The sequence below is a fragment of the Symsagittifera roscoffensis genome, chromosome 2 (genome assembly GCF_963678635.1).
Source record: "Symsagittifera roscoffensis chromosome 2, txSymRosc1.1, whole genome shotgun sequence".
NCBI lineage: Eukaryota > Metazoa > Xenacoelomorpha > Acoela > Convolutidae > Symsagittifera > Symsagittifera roscoffensis.
The window spans coordinates 78076610-78093527 of NC_087063.1; the positions used below are offsets into that span (position 1 = coordinate 78076610).

The 16918-nt window shown below is 36.6% G+C and overlaps 1 long non-coding RNA gene across 1 annotated transcript; it reads right to left on the reverse strand.

Annotated features, from left to right (window-relative positions):
- Window positions 1–354: 354 nt before the first annotated feature.
- Window positions 355–9894, reverse strand: LOC134840569 (uncharacterized). The gene is made up of 3 exons (XR_010162428.1): window positions 9663–9894; window positions 3280–5654; window positions 355–1356 (listed from the first exon to the last, which is right to left on the reverse strand). It is a non-coding gene; the product is annotated as an uncharacterized LOC134840569 (long non-coding RNA).
- Window positions 9895–16918: the final 7024 nt, after the last annotated feature.

Genomic DNA, 16918 nt, shown 5'->3' on the forward strand with positions numbered 1-16918 from the left:
AATTATAACTATATTTATTACTAAACTAAATTTTGTTTCCAGAAAATCTGAAAAGCAAATTTGTTGTTTTTACAAACTATCGAAATCTATCTAGATATACTGCTAATTTTCTAAATTATCCATTTGTTAAAAAGTTTAGTTTATTCGAGATCAGAATAACTGAAATAAACAAATTATTTGCAAATGAAACAGCTCAATTCAGATTATTCAGCGAATTTACACAAAAACATAAAAAAGCCCATATTGCCCATAACGTGAGACTTTTTCTGAGTTTGATTGACACTTCAACAAAATCAAATTGCAATTAAACCATACATAAATATTCAAAAGATAACTTTTTAATATTGACAGGGTTGAAATGTCAAAAGCGTTAAATTGAAAGGGTATTTCTAAATGAATTGTAACACCGGTATGAACAAAGAGACAACCAATTAAAAATAGACAACTTCAGATCAAAGCGATGCTCGTAACTAAAACGATATGAGTCAAAGATTAGATTTAAATGAAAACGAAGTGATGATACAGAGTAAATTAAGAAATGACAAGTAGCAGTCATACGAAAACTGTTTTAGACATGCTCACGTGTGTTACAAAGTCACGGAATTTCATTGAACTGTAAAAAAAAAACAGAACAAAAAATTTCTTGATTCAGTTTTTAAATGCTTTGCCTTTTCAGTGTCAATAAACAAATCAAATGACCTTCTGGCCTCCCCCAAATGATTTCAAAACTTTCGTTTAATCAAAATCTGAGTTTATTTACCGCTGTTTATTTCAAACATGTTTTTTTTAAATATATTTTAACACCAAATTACATTAATCTAATTTAGTCATGGAGTTTAACTGACCTATTTCGAATGTTAAAATAAAACTTTTTATATTTCACAAATTTTAGCTATTTTGCTTCAATTAGCAGGCTGAATTCTAACAGCATATAAACATGTTAAGAAACCTTTGATCAAAATAACTAACGTTAATCAGTCTAACTACCAACGAAATACTTTATAAGCAGTATTTTACAGCGACTGTTAAAAATCTGTTTTCTCTGCTTTATGAAACTTTGTAGGGTTTTATCATCGATCTGAAGCCGAGCTGGATTGGCAGTTCTCATATTCTGCTTCTGATTCAATTAGAAAAAAATTTGAACTTCTTTCCACCTCTCTCGATTTCTTCTTCTGAATCACTTCCATCATTGCTCCTTTTCAATTCGTTGTGTTTTTCGCACCATTCGTATTTCTGAACTATCAGATTTTCCATCGGCATACCAAGTTTCTTTGACAACAGGTCGCTAAACGTTGGATGGGCAATAATGTAAAGTTGAGATCGTGCGCGTGTACATGCCAGATATAAGATGTTTATCTAATTGAGTTGTACAGCTCGCAAGAAGACCAAATAGTGGTGGAATCAAGTGACTACGCTTTTAATAGACTACGCTCGCGAAGTTTTCATTAGTTTATTGTATTATTGTTCCACTACTTTTTGTTCCGAATTTCGTTACAAAAGTGACGGAATATTTGTGCTTGGGGTGGTACATTCTTCTTCAGACAAATTTCGACCTTTAACCTAGTCATTTTTGACGGAATTTTTTTGAAAACTTTGTCGATCTTTTTTTTAGGTCGACCAAATTGCGCCGCAGGCAAATTTTTAAAAAAAAGGCCAAAAAGTGGCGTTTTTAGGCACTTTTAAAAAATTTTTGACCAAAAAATTTTTTTTCGGCGCGCGCTCCCGCCTAAAAATTAGTATTTATTGGCGCCGAAGGTGCCTTTAGAAAAACTTGGAGTCCGTCAGCCAAAAATGGATATCTCAAAATAGTTCAAAGGGGGAACACTTTGGGTCGGCAGGTAGTCGAATCCCTGAGTAAAGCGTCCGCACCCCCCGCCCCCCCCCCCCTAAATCCACTAGTGCCTGTGATCATTTTTCGTTAAAATATGGGGGTGTACACATTGCTTTTTGATCATTTTGGGACAATATACGCGCAATTTATTTCGAGTCATGAAAGCGCAAGCGGAGATTTAATCCGTTTCAGAAATCGCTCCAAACTGGTCGAAGGAAGCTAATTTGCCATAATTGATTTTTTTTCTAGGAGCAAAATTTATCATTTTATACTTTAATTGGCGTGTGGGGAGATGATTTTCACAAGAATTTCTTGTTATTACTGCTCCACAGACCTGAAAAGGCTGTCGGAACATTCAGGGCTTCACCCTGATACGCCCAGTCTTGTTCTGTTTTTAGGGATCATGTCATTGCCGCTCATATTGCAAGTACAGATGTTGCTAATGATTTTTTTCAGAAGAAACGGGAAACGGTTTCCAGTTTTTAGAAAAAATAGCCAGTTGCTGTAGAAGTAGCCTAGAATGTTTCGACCACTTTCACAAAAACTACAAAAAATATCTTCAAATTATTAGTTTCGCCAAGTTATGATCGATTCTTGTACAAGGTGAGATTAATGAACTTTATAGAAGCGCTGCAAGTTAGCAAATAAGGCCGTATCGACAACAGTTGACAACATTTTAAAAACCTAAACTTCAAGTTTTTCCAATTTTTTGCACAATTTTTCAAGTTTTTAAAACAAAATTTCTCTCAAAAGAAACACCAAATAAGCTTTTACATCTAATTTTATTAAAAAATAGGTTTTTCTCAGCTAAAGCCACATACATATTAACGAACATTATCTTCGCTTAACTCCCTTTGATCGATCGAAATTAGGTAGAGCTCAAAAATCTGAAAAATTTTTAATGACACTCGAATCACGACTGGGAGGGCTTCAATTTGATATCTCACTCAACCCAATCCGATGGTTGTTTGTGGTTCCTTATTTTGCATAAAAAAACAAAACAAACCCAAATAAAAAGTTCCTACCCATTTTTAATATCTCTCACCGGGATATATCACTGAATTTGAAGTCATCCAAAAGATATGTCTTCTTAAGAATCAGTCTCTTCTTCTCCCAAATCGCGTAAGCATGATTTTTTTAGTGTACCGAGTACTGCAAATACGAAAACGTTAAATGTCAAAAATAGTCGGAAAGCCAATTTTTCATAACAATCGGACTATGATAACAAGACATTTTATTGTACAAAATTGCAGGTGGGTTCTTTGGTAAGCAAATTGCCCAATTTCTAAATAATTCAGTAATTTTTTTTAAATGTAACTCAAATCTTACATGAAAACTCCAGTAAAACATTTCTGAAATCTGATTTTTTTAAATTCAGTTCTTTTGATTCAGTTCAGCTTCAATCGGTTGCTTATAATTTTTGGTCTTCTAAACTCAAATTTCGATACCATATCAGATTCATCGAATTTACTATAATTAATCGAATTAAGATGATTTTCTTCATCGAATCGACCGTCAATAACAACCCTTTCCCATTCGGATGACTTTGTTATATAAATCTGCGAACAGAAACTGGACCAGTCAACTTCTGTTTCATCGTTAACTCCCAGTTGCGACAAAAGCTCGGGATACTCCAGGCGAATGGTTTTCCCCAACCATTTAAAAAAATTTGCACCGTCACCAGATGTCAAAAAATGAATGTCACCAGCTTGCATTCCTTCTTTCATCATTTGACATAGAAGGAACGCTATAAGTTTAGTTGGGTAAGTTTGTCGAGATGCAATGTTTTTTTTAAGCTCAAAAATAGTTATCGGAGGTCCCTGGAAATTAGATCCTTGCTTTACATCTATTAAAGTACCAGGGTAAACGTGCCCGTCGTCTTCTAGACTGCGATTCATGTATTCAACGAGTCGGCGGGTCATTTGGTTAATTTGAACCGTGTTTCGTAGAACTTCTTCGAGAATAAAAACTTCAACACTTTTTGACGACCTCAATTTTTTGATGTGCGTTATGTTCGACATCAGTGTTTTATTTGATTGGTGAATGTCAGTAACTAACCAGGTAAGAAATTGATCGCTGGTTAAAAGACTTAAGGGGTTCAATTGGCTCTCACAAATTACGGGTAAATCACAATCATCAATGACCAAATGTGTTTTCATAACCCAGCGTGATGTCTCTGATCGATAGTCTTCTGAAACATTAGTTTTTTTAGTTTTTTTCAAAACAAACTGTTTAGCCTTTTCATTTAGGGAGTTTAGAAAAGCTGTCGTTTCCCCAATGATGACTTGCTTTTGACCAAATGCTTTTGTGTTGATGCTCTGTTTCGTTTGAAGATCTGAAGATAGCGGTTCGTACACAAATTCGAAGACTTTGCTTTTGTAAGGTCGGTAATCCTTGCGTGTCAAATATTCGCGTTTCCAAATTTTCTGCTCCTTATTACACCGACCATCCATCATTAGCCTTTCACATGAAATTTCGTTGTCCTCTAGCATTTTACAGTATGACTCGATAAATTTTCCGCTGCAGAGCAGAAGTATTTTGTCTTCCGGTTGTGTTTTACACAAATTAATGATTTTATGAAGCGTCAAAATAGTTTTTCCTGTCCCTGCCGGTCCTATTATCAGCTTCATTCCGTTATTGGAAGAACTTAAGACATCTTGTTGCCGTGGGGTCAAGAAAAGAAGCTTCGAAGACTTTGAGGTTTTTGCGAATGATAGCTCAGATGCCGGAATCAGGTCGCTGAACGGCTTTTTGTCTCGCGATAACTTTTGTTCAGAAATTTCTGAATCCAGTTTATGCACTGCTTTAGCATGAGAAAGATTTTCAAAATAAGTTTTTGTTGGTCGAACTTCAGCTGTGTTCTCGCATTTTACTGAAACCGAAACGCTTATGCCTACCATTATGGGAACAAGTGTTTTGTATGTTTGTTCCGAATTACTGGGAATTTCAGATTCGATATCGGAGCGAAACCAATTCGAAAAACTCTCCCACGTTCGCAGTATCGAAGCATCTAGAACTTTGTAAGATTGGCGAAATTTTTCAAACTCAAGGTTTTTATCTTCTGAGATTTCGTCTTCAGGTAAGACAACATTTTTTTTTGTTATAACAGCATGACTCGAAGAGCAGAAATGCTGTGAAATCCAAGAAACAAATAATTCGTCTCTGTTCAGCTGTTCGAGGGCCTGATTGATTTTTTTCAAACCTTTCGTCGCTTGACCTTGATAACTGCGACTTTTGATCTCCCACAAGACAACTCCATTTTTTGGGTCAATAGTCATGCAATCAATCTCTAAGTTTTCGGGGAAACCTTTATGGTTGAGTTTAATTTTAGAACTATTTCGCAAATCGTCCAGGCATTCGGAAGGCATTTCATGTTCCGCAACTGTTAAAATCATGTCCCATTGCGATTTGTCAACAGCAAGTCCGTGAAAAATGAACATTGGCAATTCATTTTCTACGGCGTATTTTTGGATTTTTTGCACGAAATTAAATTCTTCGGTTTTCGATTTTTGTCCTGTTCTGAAATTAATGTACTGTTTGTATCCGACATTGTCGGATTTTTGACCCCCTGAAGATCCCTCAGGTGGGTTAGGAGGCATTGATAGAGGTAGAGGAGGTACCAGGTAAACTCCTTTGGGCGTATTTTTTTCCAACCAATCGGGAAAAAATATGTTCATGTACCAGTCACACATAGACCTGAAATCATTAATATCGGAACACCCACCTGGAACGACATACTGGAGTGTCTGGAAGCAGTCAGAAGCAGCCATTCATTCGTCAGTTTATTGCTGTCGATGTTAACTGAACATGGTTCCACAAAACACTGAAACAACAAAATTCTCCATTTCAATGTGTGTTGCATAATCAGATAAAATGTTTCAATTTAGAATAAACCATCATTTAAACTTTTAAAGCATTTATTCGAGCAAATGAAGTCAAACATACAATATCATTGAATGTATATGAAACAGAAAAACAACAAATATTCGAAATTGAAACTCGTCGTGACAACCAAAGAATCGCTATTTAGAATAAACCATCATTTAAACTTTTGAAGCATTTGTTCGAGCAAATGAAGTCAAACATACAATATCATTGAATGTATATGAAACAAAAAAAACAACAAATATTCGAAATTGAAACTCGTCGTGACAACCAAAGAATCGCTATTTAGAATAAACCATCATTTAAACTTTTGAAGCATTTGTTCGAGCATATGAAGTCAAACATACAATATCATTGAATGTATATGAAACAAAAAAAACAACAAATATTCGAAATTGAAACTCGTCGTGACAACCAAAGAATCGCTATTTTACGACATCTTTTTTAATCACATAGCTTTAATCTTCCTCCAAAGCCCTCTTTGTTATGAGTAGAGCGTGTGAGCAAAAGAAAACTATCCGTTCAACACCTTTCTAAGAAAATTCAATTGTCCCGCACCGGAAACAACAGGGAAAGAACTAAGCGCTAATCACATTTTTTTCTCAATTTTGACTACACCAAAAAGAACTCATGCGTTCATATAAAAGCCCCATTGGCCGTGATTCCAATACCAATAAACATTGAAACATTTCTCAGTGATTACAAAAGCGAGTGACTAACCTCCCACATAATTATTTGTAACATAACTTGATTTCTAGAATTTCAATAATACTTTAGCAGTATTAACTATAATTCAATTGAGAGTTTCCATTTTAGTTCAGTTGCCTTTTTTAAAAAAAAAATATTTTATTGTTCCGACTTTCGATACGAAAGTAACGGAATATTTGTGCTCGGGGTGGGTTTTTTTCTTCAGACAAATTTCGACTTTTTAACTAGCCATTTTTGACGGAACTTTTTTATATCATTCGAAAAGTATTGTTGTCCTAAGCTTGAATCTGAAAAAATATTTCACATGTGATCAATTTTTGTTAAGTTATGAGGTTTTAAAGATAGCCATTTTGGCCAATTTGACCAATTTGGGACAATTAACGCGCGATATAATTCGCGCTATTAACGCGTAAGCGGAGATTTAATCCGTCTTATAAACCGTTCCAAATTGGTTGAACGAAGCTTATTTGCCATAATTGATTTGTTACAAGGAACAAAATCTATCTTTTGTAAGTTTTAACAAAGTTTGTTGAACTACGTAAGGGTCTCACTTTGATATAATTATGTCTGTGATCGACTGGGTATTTTTGGCGTAATTTTTAATTCACTAAGAAAAGCCAAAATGACCCATTTTTGGAGTAAAATTTCGGGCCCGAAATTCGCAAAACAGTTTACACCATATTATTTCTGCTAAAACTTTAAGCAAATTTCGTCTTCATAAGTTTTCACCTAAACTGAACCCAATTTGAGAAAAACGGGTTTTAAATTTCAAGTTTAATGCGTTTTGTCCGGTTAATTTAAATCAGCACTGTACTAAAAAGAATTTAAATGAGTAAGCTAATTATTAGGACAACCTATCAGGTTATTGAATTGAAGTAAAACTTTTCTTCAACATTTGGTGCCCAAAGACAATAAAAATTTCACTGTTATGTTTGAACATATATACTAGAGGTTTCCAATTTTAGCGATGTATGTTGGATGTCAATTCAAGTGATCTTGGATCAAAAATTTGTAGATGGACTTTTTAAAGTCCGCAAAGGGCCTTTTCGTTTTTACTTTTAGATTCAGTGTTGACACATAGTTGTCTCACTTTAATTCAAAAACCTTAAAAAGAAGTAGCAAGATTCAGTCGAATCAGTCTATGTCATGTCATTCTATTTTAGACAATGCTCTACTATATTTCATTCTACTTTTACCAGTCCACTCTATGCCAAGTCGTTCCTTAGCTTTATTGTCTTCTGTTTTTCATTAGACATTTTAATTAAACCCAAAAAAAGTTGAGGGAATATGCCAGAAGGAACTTTGAAAAATGTTGGACTTTTAAAATGCTTATTACGCTATTATAAGCCTTTGCACTAAAAAGCTAAAAATCACAAATTTCTAACCGATTTCGAGAAAATTTGGGTTTTTTTATTTATTCCGACCAAATTTGCTATTAAGAATTTTTAATGTAAAAATGCAGAGAAAAAAAACACTGATAGCACTGGTTGGTTTGCTTAAAACAAATCCGATCACTGTATTATTAAGCCGAATCCTAACTAGGCCAAATTTGAAGTGGTCTTTTTTCTTGGAGCTACTTTCTGTGTGTTTTTTTGTTAAAATTTTTTAGCGTATTTAAAATATATTACCAAACATTCTATATCCATTCCTAGGACCTGAAGATCTGAACAGAACATTTTGAGACAATGCTGAATTTGATTGGCTATTTCCAGCCAATCAAATTGAAGCAAAATAGTTTAATTTCAAGACGTTGAATTATTGATTTTTGGGCGGAATAAGTAAAAAGACCCGAAATTTTTTATGTTGCTGGAGTCATGACTGAAAGAATTTTAATTTGACTTATCACCCAATCCATTTCGAGGTTTTTCTTATGTCTGATTCTGGTTTGATTCGGTAAAATTCTAAATGTTAGAAACGTTTTTCAAAATCTGTGGAGCAGTATTAACATGAAAAAATTAAATGTTAAAAAATCAAATTTTTTTTTTCAATTTGAGTTTTTTTTGTGAAAATTATCCCCCACACGCTTGTGAACCATTTTGTGAAATTAATCTCCCAATAAAGTACAAAATGATAAATTTTGCTCCTAGCAAAAAATCAAAAGTGGCAAATCAGCTTCTCTTAACCAATTTGGAACGATTTCTATGAGGGGTTGAATCTCCACTTTCGTTTTAACATCGCGAAATATATCGCGCGTTCATTGCCACAATTTGGTCAAAGTAGCCATCTTTAAATCCCAATAATTTTGCAAGAAGTGATCACATGAGAAATATCTTTTCAAAATTGAGCTCAAAACAACAATACTTTTTGAATGATGCTAAGAATTTCTGTCAAAAATGGCTAGTTAAAAAGTCGAATGTCTGAAGAAAAACCCAACTGCGAGCACAATTATTCGCAAGTCGGAACAAAAATAAGTCTGCCCGCTTGCTTCATTTATTGGTCATAAAAAATGAACTAGAAAATTGAACATTTTTCGTATAAATGGATAAACAAAATTTGGCACTTCAAAATTTTGAGCAGCTGCTAGTTGCACGCGAGTGGTATTTAATTGTTTGTTTCACTCGCTTTCGCGCTTTCAATTTCAACTCGAAATTTGAATTGCCAAATATACCCATTTAGGGGGAGTATAACCAAGTAGACCCGAAATCAGTTATTTGATATGTTTCACAGATGAAAAAGGACGCAATTATCAATTTTCAAGAGGGCTGATAGATAAATGAGGTTGACCAAATGCACTTTCTGAGCTATCTTCAAATATTCAATAAATGGTTCTCGGCAAAAAATTTGCGCAATGCGAACAAAATGTTGTAATTTGGGCATTTTTTGGAAAATTAAAAAATTGCGTAAATTTCAAAACTTGGTTGATTGGTAGGTACTATTTAGTGTCGTTATAATAAACAAAAATCGGTATCTGTTAAGCATCCATGAACTGATGTGTCTCAGAGAAACAAATAGCCTGCTTATTTTGAATGAATACTTGAACGTAATGAGTTTTGAATTATATCGACACACTCAAAAATCTCGGTTTCATGATCTGCGCAGATACATTTGAAACTTCTAATAAAAAAGAGTATGAAACACCATTGAAACGCCATTAATTTTATTGCCAATTTTTGTCGTTTTTTCTGTATATGTTGACATTTCTGTATATCAAATAAAAATTATCTGGTCAGTAATTTTTTCTTAAATTCCTTCTGTAAATGATTTAGTTGTTGTTTTATCGCGATGGCAACAAGCTTACCTGGTACTTTGACGAATTCAATAAGAGAACCAAGGTATGAGTTGCATTAATCAATCTTTCTAATTTTTAAAACCAACTAAGTTTGAATGCAAGCTATTGATTAGTTGTGTAAGCTCAGCGTTTCAACGGCATTATTTTATCTTGTTTTTCGCACATGCCTTATGGACGGGTAATGCAATTTAATAATTTTTATTCGCATTATTGTAATTCAGCTGTTTGTTTGACCACGATGAAATTATGCTGGCTCGGTATTCTGGCGTTTTAAACACCAAGATAACCATGACAGTAATCAAGTTGTTCTGACTTTTGAACAAAACTTGGTTTTTAAAGCTAGCTATTTTTTATGTACAAACGTTAACTGAACAAACTTGATTGTTAAAGCTAGCTAGCTAGCTATTTTTATGTACACTTTAAGCATATAGACACCATAAAAATGAATTATTTTGACCTGCTTTTTGCATTTGCTCTCACAGATCTGCTCTATTTAACAACAATGACAACAATGTGCAAACACGGAAAAAAAACTTTTGCTACACAATAAATAACAAAAATCTTTTTTCCAGCAACGCAGCAATTTCAAGAAAACATTACCAGGCCAAAATGTGCGCTGGATAGCCGCACAGTTTTGTGTCTGTATGTTCCTGGATTCCAGAGACAAGTCTTTAAAATTGTTCCAAAATGTAAATAGATTCCACTAACAAAATTTGAGCGGATTCGCGTACAAATACCTGTAACGTGAATTTTGTGGGCACATTTATTTTGTTGCGGAATCCTCAATAAGCAAATATAGCTAGTTGTTCTGGATTCCGAAACTGTAAGTGGATTCCGCGAAATGTAAGTGGAATCCACAAAGTGTAAGTAGAATCCGCAATTGTAAGTGGAATCGCAAAATTTGCATGCGGAATCCACAAATGTACGTGGATTCCGCAAAACGTTAGTGGATTCCGCATTTTTGTTTATTACTGAACTTGCATATGTTTAATTAAAAGCTAAAGGCAGAATATTTGATTTATTATCAATAGCAACGCGCAATTTGAAAGCAGGGACTTATCCATTTGTCACCTGAATGCATAAATGTGGATGTTAAACTTTTCTTTATCTTTATCTGATGATTTTTTGGGATCGGAAAAAAACAATCATCGAAAGCCATTTGTGATGATTTGAAATGGGTTTGAAAAAGCGGTCCAAGGTTTGAAATGGCAGTTCATGCTTGAAATGGGGAGAGTTAAGTCGCTCATCAGTAAATGAGATGAGATGGTTCAATTATATGGTTAAGAAATCATCATCAGTATTTGAGATGAGATGGTTCAGTTTGAAATGGCAGCTAAGTCACTCATCAGTAATTGAGAAGAGATGGTTCAGTTGGTTAAGTAATCATCATCAGTATTTGAGATGAGATGTTTCAGTTGGTTCAGAAATCATCATCGCACTCCTAAGTATTTGAGATAAGATGGTTCATTGTTTTAGACGAAAAAAGGACGGCTCCATTGTATTTTTTGAAAGCTGACTTGAAACAACCTCTGAAAATTGGATCCAAATATATTCTTTTTATGAAAACTGAAAGGAAAAATTTATACAAGCGGTAAAAAAACAGTACGAAAAGTAAAATATTGTTTTTAAACACTGTTGAGCAATTGGATAAAAATTTCTTCTTTATTTTTGACTGTTTCGACTGTTTCTGAATCTTTTCCCTCGAAACCTCTACGTTCGGCAAAGCGTCTCTATTGTCTCAATGGCTCCCTATGGTATTCGTACTCTGGTGTGTTTGTTGAAATTTTCTTCAGATAAAATTTGCGTTTACCTCTCTCATTGAAATTAATTCTCTTTTTCCACAACTTTGTTGTCGCATCGTTTGACGGGTTTGGGTTCCGATGTTTGAGCTTCTTTATAATAAAAGCGTTCACAGAGTCAAGTGGAGTATCTTGATCCGGACAAACGAAGGGTGTAATACTTTCGAATTGCAGACTCGATGGGAAATCAATTATTTCGGAAGCTGAAGAGTGCAAAGAATAACAGCAACAAAAATTTCTGTCAGACCTTGCTTTCAACAAATTTCCGGGCATTTTATCGTATTTAGTGAAGAACATTGCGTTGGAATGATTGTAGGCACTTCTGGACTTGAAATGCCCGGCTTGCAAGGCTGTTTTAAGTTCGCAGACAGACGACGGCTTGGAGAAATGGGTTTTTGGTACTTTCGCCATCTAAAGTGAGCCAATTTGAATTGACGGAACAAACTGGTAAAGTTGATACTGACATAATGAAACGTGAACTTTAGTGTTGAATCTAAGTGCAAGCTCTTTCATCAAAAACTCATAACCGTGCAATGTGTAACAAAATGAGTCACATTATTTTGAAATGAACAGAGCCATGAGGACCCGGCTTGAAACATGGCTGAAAAACAGATTTCTCTACAAGGTAATAAATTGTAATCTGTTTTGCAAAACGTTGTGTCGATGTAAGGTTATCAAAGTTGTGAACAGCAGCCTCTAGTAAATTGTCGATCAGATGATTTATTTGCTTCGTATGACCAACTTGCCATCTGAAATCGACGGTAATAAGGACAGATTCTTCTTTGGAAACTAGTAAAAATTTTATTGAATCTGGACAGTGACCGTAAGAGTGAAAGTTAGGGTATGGAGTTAGTTAGGAATCTGGACATAAGAGTGAAAGTTAGGGTATGAGTCTGGTCCCCGTCCGATGGAACATTGAAGGTTAACCCATGATCTGAATCCAGCGTATTTTATATGGATTTAAATGAATATAAAGCGGCAATGCAATCAATTAAGTAGCCAAAACTTTATGACAAAAAGTTTTAATGTTATAGTGTTTGATCCTTTCGAAGAGCTCCGGCTTGTTAAGGCCCACCATGTGATCTGTATGACCTTGCGAAAGAAAATAAACCGTTAGATTCAAGGTTCTCACCACTGAAGCGATCACTTGAAACTCTGATATTAGACCGCCAAATTCTGTTATGGTTATTGAAGAAAAAAAGAAGTATGAACAGTGAGTTAATAAAATGAGGATTGAAGATACATTTCTATAATTTTTAAGAAACGAGAAGACCACCACATTTTGATCCTGTTGAGCCCGTTATCCGTGTGAAAATCTATCCTCGGTTTAGTTAAAGCCAAAAAATTAATCATTTGGGAACATAAAAAAAGACGCGAGTGGACCCGAAAAACAAAAACAACTAGCATCAGTTAAAGCCAATATTCCATTACCAAAAAGAAATACTTGGGAATTTTGATTCCATAACTATCATTAAAAAATTTAATTAGTTTAAATGACCATGTATAGCACCAATAAAAGTTTAAAAAGGGAAAAAGGGTACTGATAGCATACGGTCGGGCATTTGCTTACTGTTTTAGTCGGGCGATTGTTTTCACTACGGCGATTGTTTTCACTACGGCGGCATTTGCACTAAGAAACCGTTTACTAATAAACCAATTAAATTTTTTATTAATACACTTTGAACCTTTACGGGGAGAATCCGGTAAAAATTTTTTAAATATATTTTGAACCTTTACGGGGAGAATCCGGCCGCAGGCTGGGATGACCAGCGGTTCTGGTTCCTCGACCGCGGCCTCGACCCAGATTAGCATTCCCAGCGACCGACAGCGCTGCTCGTCCGTGACTGCGGCCCCGCCCGCTTGCCCAATTATAGGGCAGAGTGTCATCAGAGGCGTCAACGCTGGATGAGTTGATATAGTATAGCGTGCCCGCGACCACCACCCAGCACGCGCACGTGTGCGAATGCAAGAGCGACCAAGGAGGTGCTCTCCTCCTCGCCACTGCTCGAGAACAGATCAAAGTCAGAGACACTCATCAGCTGCTCCCGTTCCGGCTCCGTTCCGGGTCCCGGAAGGGCAGCACGGTTTCCACCTCTACCTCGTCATCCTCGCCTCCATGTGCCTCGTCGTCCTCGTCTGTCGTGTCATCGTCAGAGAAGATAAACCAAGTTAAAACTTGATTGATACGGAGGAAGGGATGGGTGTTCTTTTGTGGTTTAGATTGGAAAAATTTGAGTAAGTGGTCAAATGTGAAAAGGAGGGGTTGTTCACATGGCACCAGTTTTAGTTAATGTAACAATTTACACGATCCAAAGCAATAGTTGTGTGAAAAACCGTGGAAAACTTTGGAAAACCGACTGAGCGGCTCCAAGTCCTGTCGAAAGAGCGGGCACTTTGGATGCAACTCATCCGTCACCTTTCGCCATTAAGCCAAGCGCAGCTTATTTGCCACCTCCCCCTCAAGGATCTGATGTAAGGGTCTCCCCTCTTCACAACAGATCGGTCATATTTCTTGGGTTTCGTTAACAGAAGCGCTGACGATTTCTGAAACTTTGTTCACTGATAATGAGGATACCATATTTTCTGAAAATGAAAAATTCAGATAGTTACTCAGACTGCTTGATAAAAATGAGGATGACAAAATCGATCAAAAAAACACTGTTTCAAAATGTCAATTAATAACTCTAGACTTCGTTTAAATAAAACTGTACACCTTAAATAATATTCGAATTCAGTATCACAAAGTCTTCAGGCCCTTTTGACTGCAATTAGGGCGGGCAATGCTCCCACTGGCAATGCTCCGCATGACCCACGATGGTGTTGGACGAGACAGTCCATCTCTTCTTTATCTGCCAGCCTTTCCTCATTTGTTGGCTTAAAACACATAGTTATCTTATTTTAGCATGAGCGATTAAACTGAGCAATCGTCATTTTTTGGGATGAATTGAGCATTTCAGTATACGGAATGACAAAACTCAATTATTGGGTTCAATTGAGAATTTCAGTATATGCAATTAAACTGGATGCCGTATTCGGGATACGGAAGTAATCATTTCAGTATCTGGGATGAAATTCGAACAGAAATACTAGCGCAAATTATCCTGGCGAGGTGGTCACCTAAGGCTTTGTCGTGCGCCTTCTGAATTCTCCAGACTTCCTCCAGATCTTCTTATTCTTGTGGCGGTATCGTGTCTCTGGTTTATAAAAGTATCATTATCTATTTTTGTTTATTTCGACAAAAATGAACCAGTATACTCTTTGATGCCACAGATGCACCATAAACTCATTCAGAGCCAACATCTGAAAATCAGGATAGCAGCTGCTGAAGAAAACTCTGGCAGCCGTAAGAAGGTGTTCACGATGGACAAAATTGACACCCAAATCTACTGACTTTGAGAGCGTTTCAACCATGTGTATCAAGCCAGCTGGCATAACGAGGACCTGGCGCTCCGTCAGAACCTTTTTCTGATTCCCTTCAGCATCACAGCGAGGGTCATCCCCGGGAGACATCGGTTTCCTACCCAAAGGTTGCCGCGTCATATATTCCTGAATATCTGCTTGTTGTTGACCGACAAGGGCTATCAAATAAAATTTTTTGCAGCCTAAAAGGAAAAAAAAACTATATAGAACAGTTTTCTAAAACTCGTTGAAAAAATTGTGGACCAGACTTTGTTTCTCCTTTCACTAAAATGTCCATCAAAGATGTACCGGTGATATCCTGGCGATTTGGTGTTCCTGCACCAGCCTGCGATAACAGCAGATAGCTTGACTCCTTTGTCGATACTTCTGTCTTCTCCAATTTCCTTTTATGTATGTGTCCCAACTACACATCCTTGACCGCTTTTGAGACAGTGAATTTTGTGGCGGCCGACAGGGAAGCATCAGCATCAATGATGTTTCAGAACATTGGCGGCATTGATCAGAACAAAATTTGAACATCAGCGGGCTTAATTGAATGTTTAAACTCCTAGGATTAAGCACAAACGTGAGGTTAAACATATTTGAAAACTGGACCACTCGGAATATAATTATTTAGAGTTGGATAACTTTTTCCTTTAGACTGTACCATCTAGTTCTGAGTTCCTCGGGGTCTTCCTTTAAATTTTCGTCAATGGAATTGTCACCATACATTCGGCTGTCAAACTGGCAACTATCCGCAGGACCTGTTAGTTGGCTTTTGAAACCCTTGAGGGATTTAGCCGATGGAACTAACATGGCTCCTCGTTGGCCAATAAACCACTCTGACTGGATTCAGTTGAAAAGATTAACCGCAGCCACACACTGTACTAGACTTGAGGCAGGCATGATCTAACAAAACACTCAAAAAAGATGATCGAAAATTATTTTTAACGACTTTGAGCTAATTTTAGGTTGAGATGCGTACTTGCGAACGTCTCTTTTTTAGTTCGCCAAAATCAATTCGAGGTGACATGTCTATCTGACTGGCACTCGGGCTACAATAACTGCTTGAAACCACGGCAAAAGTCTGCGGTTTTTCCCAAGCTCTTCCGGTTTCTGTATCCGAACCATAGGAAGACGTTAATCTGTCCTCAGATCTACGTCAACCGGATGAAGCGGCGAAATGGAGCCTGATAGAGGAAAGAGTGAAATTCAGTATTTCGGGTCCATTCAGTATTTCGGGAAGTGGTACCATCCTAGTTGGCGCAGCTGGCGCTCCGATTGGCAAATGGCCGGTGACCTTCCAGGTATGTTCATTGATAGTACTTCTCACTGAAGCAAAAACTGTAGTGCCAACAGTACCTGGAGCAGTGCCCTTGGAGATTTCGCTGTCATTCGGTGAAGTAGAGGACCAAAACAGTGATGTTGATTTAATTGCAGACTAGTGGGTGGATAATTATACTTGCAGACTAGTGGCTGGACAATTATAATTGCAGACTCGTGGATGGACATTTAAAAAAACGACGTTTTGTTACATACAAAAGAAACGGTCGCTACGGGTTCTGCAACCTCCGGCTCCAATTTGCACAAAATCCTTACCAATTCCTGCTTGTACCAGCTCATCGTGATCGGCTCGTTTGGTTCCTGTTTCCAACAGAAAGTCGTCATATCATGCTCATTTCTGCACGGCCCATGTTTCTAAAACAGTTGTCAATTCAGAAGGTCGTCTTGCTCGTCTTCTTGATCTTGGTTGTCTCTCTGCTAGTTCTCAACACAGTTTTAACGGTAGTACGTCTCGTCGCCTGATTCGTCGTCATTGTCGTGATGCAGACCGAATTATTTGGCTTAGTGCTAAAACGAAATGCGAAAACGAAATCAAAATACACATAAACGATAGATTCGTATTTTTTTCCAACAAAACACATCTTCACTCACTCTGATCGTCGCCGGTTTGATCCTCGCGGATCAAATTAGCCCTGCTCTGCTTCGGTCTGAATGGTAATTATCACTCATCATAAACGTCCCGCACGAAATTATACTTTTTCCTAGTGGGAGAGAGCAGCTTTC